Here is a 9499-nt window from a genome sequence, read left to right on the forward strand (position 1 = left end):
GAAGAAATGTGAAGGTGAAAAGCATGTGTGTTTCCTTCCCGGATGAGGAGATAGTGTGAGGCTTGGCTGAGCGAAAGGACTTGAGCAATGGGAGAGCTGATGTCCTCTTTGTCTTCTCAACCTTGATCGCTCTGAGGAAGCAATGAATTTTTGAGAGAACTTTTAGGGAGTAATATAGGCTCCCTCATAGGGTATTGTTCCCAAATTGACAAGCCTATTAGACTAGTTGTTGTATAGGCCTGTGGGCATATTGCTGTTCTGTTGAGGGCTGGTGACAGGTAGGCCTAGCACTGAAAAGTTTCACACTCTGCTCATTGAAAAGTTGGACATTTTACATTATTTTCATTCATCTGACTCCTAATTTGTATTCTTGCCCTTCTAGCTTTCCCTCCCTGTTATCCCCTCCCTCATTTATTTATCAGTGATTTGCATAAACATTGTAACCAACACAGAATCACAGCAGTATCTCCGAGTGACCTAAATGTTTTGAAGTTAATTAATTAATTACTGTAGATGACATTTAATTAATGGCCAGGATTGACACGCCCTGAGGCACACACACACACACACACACACACACACACACACACACACACACACACACACACACACACACACACACACACACACACACACACACACACACACACACACACACCTACCTTTCTTATCACATTCCAGATAATTGTTATTATTGGTTTAGAGGGAGCTGTTGTTCTCTGGATAGACTGACCTTCAGTATGTTTACATAACCATTGAAATGACTATGGAGGCCATTGTCATGTTATGTTTTTTTGTTGTTGTGATGAATGCTGTGAAATACATTGTATATATGCAATACATCATTTGTGCCACGCTAAAGTTGTATCAAGTTTGAGACAGTCAGTGAGTCAAGTGTTCCCATCTGCAAGTCCTATAGGCCTAGCTACATCTGTTAGACTCACTCCATAAGAAAGGCATCTGTGATGAATTTGATCACTTGATTGTTTGATTTATAAGGCAGACACTTATCCTCGCTACCTGCCCCACTGACGAATGACTTCCATCTTCTCCCTTCCCCACAGCCAGTCAATCAGATGGGTACAGACTGCATTCCAAATGGAACCCATGTGTTTGATGTATTTGAATCCATTCCACTTGTTCTACGAGCCTGTACTCTCCAATTAAGGTGCCACAGCCCCCCTGTGCTTTCAACATGCCACTGAAAAAGTCGAAAGCTGCATTTCATTTTATGATATCTGAAAATACTGCAGAGTAATTTGAAACAATTTGCAAACATTGCAAACACCAAGTTGGATTCTTAGCAAAAATAACTTTGAATCTCTTTGACCATCTGAGGGTAGGTGTTATGGTTTCAAACGCACGATACCATCAATCAAGGAGTAGTTTACTCGGAATACAAACTAACATGATTTTCCCCCCGAAAGCAGGTTTGGTATATGTAGTTTCACTTTGACACTTAACAGCCATATTTTGTTACTATTAGCATTCTCAGTAACACTTGAAATTAAATGGTTCTTGTTCCTGTGTAATAAAATTAGAATTACTTTTTGAGCAACATTTTATTAGCATGTTGTTTGATAATACTTTGGTATTTGCATTTTAATTGCATTGCAATGAGCTGAGAGTTAACTACTGTACACGGGAATAGTGACTGTTCCTTATTCCACTTATGTAATAACTCCATTATTATGCAGTTATAAATTAGTTTCCAAAGTCCTAAGTATCAATGTTGCTATTGTAATAATCACAAAGTTACTAGACATGTATATGAACTTGATGTGAAGTGTTACTGTATTACCTTATGTCACTCATTATGAAAAAACATTTTTTTTGTCATTTTGAAGCTGCAAAAGTGTTCTAGTCTAATTTTTATGGGCTTCCATGTGCCTCATGTATTTCATTCTAGGCTGTAGGCCCCTCAAACTCAACTCTGGACCTTGAAGCCAGTTCCACTGCATTTTTTCATTGTTCCCCTCTAATCAGGGACTGATTTAGACATGGAATACCAAGGTTGTGAAATTAATAATCAGGTAGAATAGGAAGCCAGCAGGCTTTGGACCTCGTAGGGTTGACTACCCCTGGTATAGTCTATATTTTAAGATTCATACCATGTGCTTATTATAATATATTTACACAAATTAAATGAACTGTTTTGGTTTTTGGTTCTTTGTCAGATATTTGGCCGCCATCAGATACATATTTTTATGTTTTCAAATAACATGTATATATTCAAATACCTTCAGATATGATTTGGTTTTCTGAGAGGTGTTCAAAATACCTTCAGATATGATTTGTTTTTTCTGAGACCTGTTTTTGAATATCAAAGAAAAGAGTTGCCTTTTAGTTGAAACTCTATATCAATTATATTTAACTACCTCAAGTATTTGAAAAGTTGTTATTTTCAAATAAAGTACAACATGGAACTACTTTCTGCCCAGGTATGCAGTACATGTTGCACTACGGTACATAAGAGGAGGTTTGATCAGACGGCTCACAGCTCACGAAGAAAGACACATCTCATCAGTTCATATCAGTTCACTACCCAGTGATATGAATCATCTCTGACTATACTTATTTGTGTTGACAGGAGACATTTTTTACCTTAATCCAACAAGATTTGACTACAGATAGGTAGAAATACTGTGTTTCCTCAGCTTTATAGCAGACACCCGCAGCGGAGACTCACGCTGTGAGACTGCACATATAAACATTCCGAGGGTAATTTTAATCAGTTCGTTTAATCAGGCTCCATCAGGCTTACTGCACAAGAAAATAAGAACAGCATCTCTAGTGCAAACAAGAGGCGAAGAGCAGGTTAACTACTACATTGGATTTAAGTTAGTGACTTCGTAAATAATAACACAGCTGTGAACAAAAACAAATAAACATGGGCAAGTGCGGGTGTGTACATACACACGCACACACACACAAACTATACACATTCCGCCATGTATAATTTAGTTGATGTACTAACTTATTTTACTGGGACCAGCCATGTTAAGAACATCAGTTTCACTCTTGCATAAATGTATGATTAGATCAAGGATAATTATTTGTGGAAGATTAGAGACTTAGCAGTGCTTACAATAAACACACACACACACACACTGTATTATCTTGGAGGTACTAATGAACCAAAATGTATTCGAAAACAAATGTAGGTGGTCCTCCTAAAATAGTAAAATATCTATGGTTAAGGAGTAGCTAACAGGATACATATTTAGCAGAGGGGGAGAAAGAGAGAGTATAAATTCATAATAACAGTATGTGAAATGAAAGTGTGAGGTTAAAGAGCATATTTATTAAATTAAGTATTTTCAGGCAGGGTAATCCCCTGAGGATGGACGTTGAAGACTATTTAAAGCTGTTATTGTACCCACAGGCTTTCTCTGTTTCTTTGAAATGTTTAAAGTGGATAAAACATTGCTTTTGGTTATGTCTTCATAAGAGAGGTAAACAGTAATGAGTTTCAGCTCAGGGCCCAGGGTTGCCATATTCTCTTATTCCTTCATTTCATTTCCCTCTGAAGTCTGTAATTTCATGAAGCTTTATTTTCTGGGTTAGATCCCGTGCTTAGGTACATAATTCTGCTAAGTCCTTTCAAAATAATTAGGCCCAAATAGGAAACGGGAGAGGTTAAAGGCCCAGTGCAGTCAAAAATGTGATTTCCTGTATTTTATATATACTGTATTTCGCCACTATGAATTTGTAATAATACTGTGAAATTGTGAAAATTATGATGTCCTTTTAGTTTAAGAGCTTTGGTGGGATGGAGTTTTGGCCTGCTTGGTGACATCCCCAGGTGGTAAATTAGTTAATAGACCAATAAGAGAGTTCCAAACCTCTAGGCCAATAGCAACTAGCTTTCCGTTTGACCCTCGTCACTAGGACCACTCCCAGACATTCCAAGACAAATTCTTGCTTGAGAAATTGCTCTTTGCTAAGAAGCTATTATGTTTATTTTTGACCATTTTAAAATGAAAACAATCACAGTAAGGAACTTAATTGTTACCCAGAAATGATTTGATATTCAGATGAAAAACGGCTGCATTGGACCTTTAACTTCTCAAAATGCTGCAATCATTCAGATTCAAACTGAGACACTTGACTTTGACATGAAGCACAGTTGGCATGTTTTGGAGGGTTATTTGAATGACTATTGTCATTTAAAGTATGTGCTACTAAGTATGTGTTGTTTTTTAGACCATTTGTTTACTTTTTAAATTCATTCATTTCAAAAGCACTTCCAATTCGATTTAAGTGCTCTGCATTCATTTTGGAGCTCTCACTGACAAGGGTGAAATTCAGAAAAGTTTTATGATTCCAAAATACTGTAAGACTCTAATCACATTGACCTAAATAGGAGTTAGTATTCTCTATGGGTTGTAGGCACCAGGTGGAGTAGCCTAAGCTAGGAATTAGTTGCTTGTTGTTGAATCGTTTAATAAATAGATATTGGTTATTCCTCTTGCAGATTTTTCAGTTGAGTGGACTGAGTAGAAATCAATTACCTCGACAACTTCCCTATTTATTGAAGGGTGAATTATCCCTCCAAGTGCAAAGCTGCCAACGTGACATTCTTAAATTCAGAAGGTTCGTTCAATTAAATTCACAGAATTTTTTTGTGTGTGGCTAAATCCCCTCCAAGGAAAAATCCCTGCTAAGAAATGAAAATACAGAATAAAATGTTTGTGTTTTATATGCTAACCCTGCTGGTTTCTCTGTCTTTTGATTAGCATTAATATTGCACTGCTGTAGCGGTAGCCTACCTACCTACGGTGCGGTTACATCATGATACTCGGCTGCCTTTCACAGCACACTGAGATGTCTCTCTCTCTTTTTCGCCACGTTGGAATTCTAAAGGGAACACATTTTTTAAATTAAATGCATGCTGATTGTTATTGTGTCTCCCTGGGCGTACGGAATAGGCGGACGAGAGAGAAATGTCACTAAGTAAGTGCTGCACTATTTCCTAGGCTGTTAGTGCTTCAGATGCAAATACAAGCTGAGAGAGGAGAGAGATTTGAATGTTTGGGACTGAATGCAGGCTTATAAAAAAACAGCAGGGGAATCGGACATATGTCTCCTCGCTCATTACAACACAGACAGCGACAACAGGGGATGATTACTGGGGCATTTGAAATGCCATAACTACCGCTATCTGAATAGAGGAGTGTGAGAGCCTGAAGAGAAGTGGGCTTCCTTTCCTTAGCTTAGTTGGAGGCCTTCAGGAACACACACATGCTCACACTCTAGATTGTCATTTGGTAAATGTGCAGACAAACGGTCACTAAACACCCTTTATTTAGAAGTGAAACGATCTCTTAATTTAATTGACCTCTTAATTAATATACATGTTATTTTGAGAGGAGACCTAATATGGTTCATGTTGGTTTAGGTTGAATAAAATTGTATGAGTAACACAAAATATTTTGCATGTGGTGTTGGTCCTTTTTTGTATAATAACAGCAGTAGCAGTATTATTAGTGATTGTAGTTGTAATATTGCTGTTGCAGCAGCGCCATCTTGATAATCTCCGACAGATCAGGCAAAGGTATCTCTCCCCTCCGTCTCCTTTCTTCATCTCTCTCTTTCTCTCTCTCTCTCTGAGCCCTGTACCTCAACATCCATCAGAAAACCAGTGTCTCTGATATGCAATAACTGTCTGTCTGCCCAGCGATACCATACAGACATATTAATATCTAAACACCATCCAGTCTAAATAACTTCCCATTCAGACTTTAAATGTTCATGTGTATCAACTTTGGACACACACACAGTCCACACACGGAAGCATTCAGAGGCAGGGGTGAATATAAACTTTATATTTGACATCTAGCATTTAGGGATAAAATGTATTTTACACAGATAAAATGCATCATTATTTCAAAACCATTACACATAAACAAAGAAAGACAGTGGGAAATATTTATGAAGTCAATTAGAATTTTGTGTGCGTAATTTTTATAATAAGTTAAGTTACACATCTTTTCTATGCTCTTTCTAGGCACTGCAGGTTTAATTGCTAATTGTTAACTGGGAATGAATACATTTGCATATTAATTAGCTCCCAATTTACATTTTTAATTTGCTGCCTTCAAAGGGTGTGAGATAAAAGGTTGTGTTATTTTAAATCATTTATCATTTATTGCAAAATAGATGCTGAAAGGAAAATGTGCGGGTGATTTTAACCATTAAGAACTTTAACTGTAGAAAAGTGCACAAAATATATATATATAATTAAATGAGTAAGGGGAAAAAAACATGCAGTGAAACATTCAGAGTTAATAGCAAAAAAGGAAAAGAATACTAAGCCACCCAGAGAGACAGAACAGTGGCAGAGATTGGGACTGGGAGTCCTGGATCAAGACGGTGTGAAGATTGGCAAATGCACCAGAGATAACTTCTGTAGAAGTCAAGTTTATAAACCATATCCCTCACTGCCTAGAGAGGGAAAGCTTTTCATTTTATCCCTCCATTTTGTCCCTCTCCCTTCTGACACATCAAAAGATTTGGCAGCCGGTCCCTTCGTTTTCTCCTCTACGCTACGCAGCCCATCTCAGCAGCACAGCATTGGGAAAAGAAAGGAGGCTCACAAGTTCAGAAATTCATTAAGATGAAAAACAGCAACTACTGGATTTGTGTGTGTGTGTGTGTGTGTGTGTGAAGAGGGATCGGTGTGTGAGGGGGGGATCGGTGTGTGTGTGTGTGCGCCTGTCTGCCTGTGTGTGTAATCGGTGTGGTGGGTTGGGGTTACACTGCCTCAAATTGTTTGTACAGAGAGTTGCCACCGCTGTACTATACTATACCCAAACAGAATGTTTGTACAGAGAGTTGCCACCGCTGTACTATACTATACCCAAACAGAATGTTTGTACAGAGAGTTGCCACCGCTGTACTATACTATACCCAAACAGAATGTTTGTACAGAGAGTTGCCACCGCTGTACTATACTATACCCAAACAGAATGTTTGTACAGAGAGTTGCCACCGCTGTACTATACTATACCCAAACAGAATGTTTGTACAGAGAGTTGCCACCGCTGTACTATACTATACCCAAACAGAATGTTTGTACAGAGAGTTGCCACCGCTGTACTATACTATACCCAAACAGATTGTTTGTACAGAGAGTTGCCACCGCTGTACTATACTATACCCAAACAGAATGTTTGTACAGAGAGTTGCCACCGCTGTACTATACTATACCCAAACAGAATGTTTGTACAGAGAGTTGCCACCGCTGTACTATACTATACCCAAACAGAATGTTTGTACAGAGAGTTGCCACCGCTGTACTATACTATACCCAAACAGAATGTTTGTACAGAGAGTTGCCACCGCTGTACTATACTATACCCAAACAGAATGTTTGTACAGAGAGTTGCCACCGCTGTACTATACTATACCCAAACAGATTGTTTGTACAGAGAGTTGCCACCGCTGTACTATACTATACCCAAACAGAATGTTTGTACAGAGAGTTGCCACCGCTGTACTATACTATACCCAAACAGATTGTTTGTACAGAGAGTTGCCACCGCTGTACTATACTATACCCAAACAGAATGTTTGTACAGAGAGTTGCCACCGCTGTACTATACTATACCCAAACAGATTGTTTGTACAGAGAGTTGCCACCGCTGTACTATACTATACCCAAACAGAATGTTTGTACAGAGAGTTGCCACCGCTGTACTATACTATACCCAAACAGAATGTTTGTACAGAGAGTTGCCACCGCTGTACTATACTATACCCAAACAGAATGTTTGTACAGAGAGTTGCCACCGCTGTACTATACTATACCCAAACAGAATGTTTGTACAGAGAGTTGCCACCGCTGTACTATACTATACCCAAACAGAATGTTTGTACAGAGTGTTGCCACCGCTGTACTATACTATACCCAAACAGAATGTTTGTACAGAGAGTTGCCACCGCTGTACTATACTATACCCAAACAGATTGTTTGTACAGAGAGTTGCCACCGCTGTACTATACTATACCCAAACAGAATGTTTGTACAGAGAGTTGCCACCGCTGTACTATACTATACCCAAACAGATTGTTTGTACAGAGAGTTGCCACCGCTGTACTATACTATACCCAAACAGAATGTTTGTACAGAGAGTTGCCACCGCTGTACTATACTATACCCAAACAGAATGTTTGTACAGAGAGTTGCCACCGCTGTACTATACTATACCCAAACAGAATGTTTATACAGAGAGTTGCCACCGCTGTACTATACTATACCCAAACAGATTGTTTGTACAGAGAGTTGCCACCGCTGTACTATACTATACCCAAACAGAATGTTTGTACAGAGAGTTGCCACCGCTGTACTATACTATACCCAAACAGATTGGATATATTAATCAACCACCACCGTAGAATAGTATTTGTCTCATACTAATCAATATAATAAAATCCTACCTTCCAGGATACTCTGCCAAGTGCTCAGAAGAGAGATTATAAAGTAGAACAATGTTACAACTCATACTGCTATAATGTTGATTATGTTAATGCCATGCACTAACCTATTAGACTACACACAGTGTGTGTGTGTGTGTGTGTGTGTGTGTGTGTGTGTGTGTGTGTGTGTGTGTGTGTGTGTGTGTGTGTGTGTGTGTGTGTGTGTGTGTGTGTGTGTGTGTGTGTGTGTGTGTGTGTGTGTGTGTGTGTGTGTGTGTGTGTGTGTGTGTGTGTGTGTGTGTGTTCCATGTAATTTCTTCATAGCATGAGGGAGTCAGTCACCCACGTCAGTCATGATGTGTTTTGTTTTGGTGTGTCTCTGTACACAGATAATTACCAATGAAATTCAATAGTTACATGCCAGGATATTTTGTATTTACAGAATGTGTAATTTATGTTCTGACTGAAAACATTTTTGTGGGTCTATTGTCTGTTCTTCATGTCCGAGATAAGTCCTTTTGTACTTGCATGTCCTTTGAACAATGAATCATTTTTAAGGATGAAAGACAACGGACAGTATGTAAAATAAGCCGGTGGCATCCTCCCACAGTGGGATTTGGCAAAACGAAGACGACGTGCGTTTGGTTGCTCCACTTGATGTGAGAGAGAAACAGTTGACATGATTGCATTCCTTCCTTCCCCGACACAGACAGACAGAGAGCGAGAGTCCCCAACACAGACAGAGAGAGAAAGTGTGAGAGAGAGAGAGATTGAGAGAGAGAGAGATGTAATGGTATTGCTTTTTTTATTTGCATGGAAGAAGGGATTCTCGTTCATTCATTCCTTGAATGTTCTGTTCTGGTTGTCAGGAGAAGAAAAGATCACCGTTTTGACTAACCACGCAATTTTGTCACCTTTGGAGATTGATGTATTCAAATTAGATATATGTGGAACAGTGGCTTAGCAAATGAACGCCTCAACAGATGACCAGCTGTTACTAATTAATATACACTGGTTAATTAGGACGTGGTGTTGCCATCAACAGTAAACTGTGTGAAATCCATAATTCATACTCTCA

This window comes from Oncorhynchus gorbuscha, linkage group LG10 (assembly GCF_021184085.1).
Source record: "Oncorhynchus gorbuscha isolate QuinsamMale2020 ecotype Even-year linkage group LG10, OgorEven_v1.0, whole genome shotgun sequence".
In the NCBI taxonomy this organism is placed as follows: domain Eukaryota; kingdom Metazoa; phylum Chordata; class Actinopteri; order Salmoniformes; family Salmonidae; genus Oncorhynchus; species Oncorhynchus gorbuscha.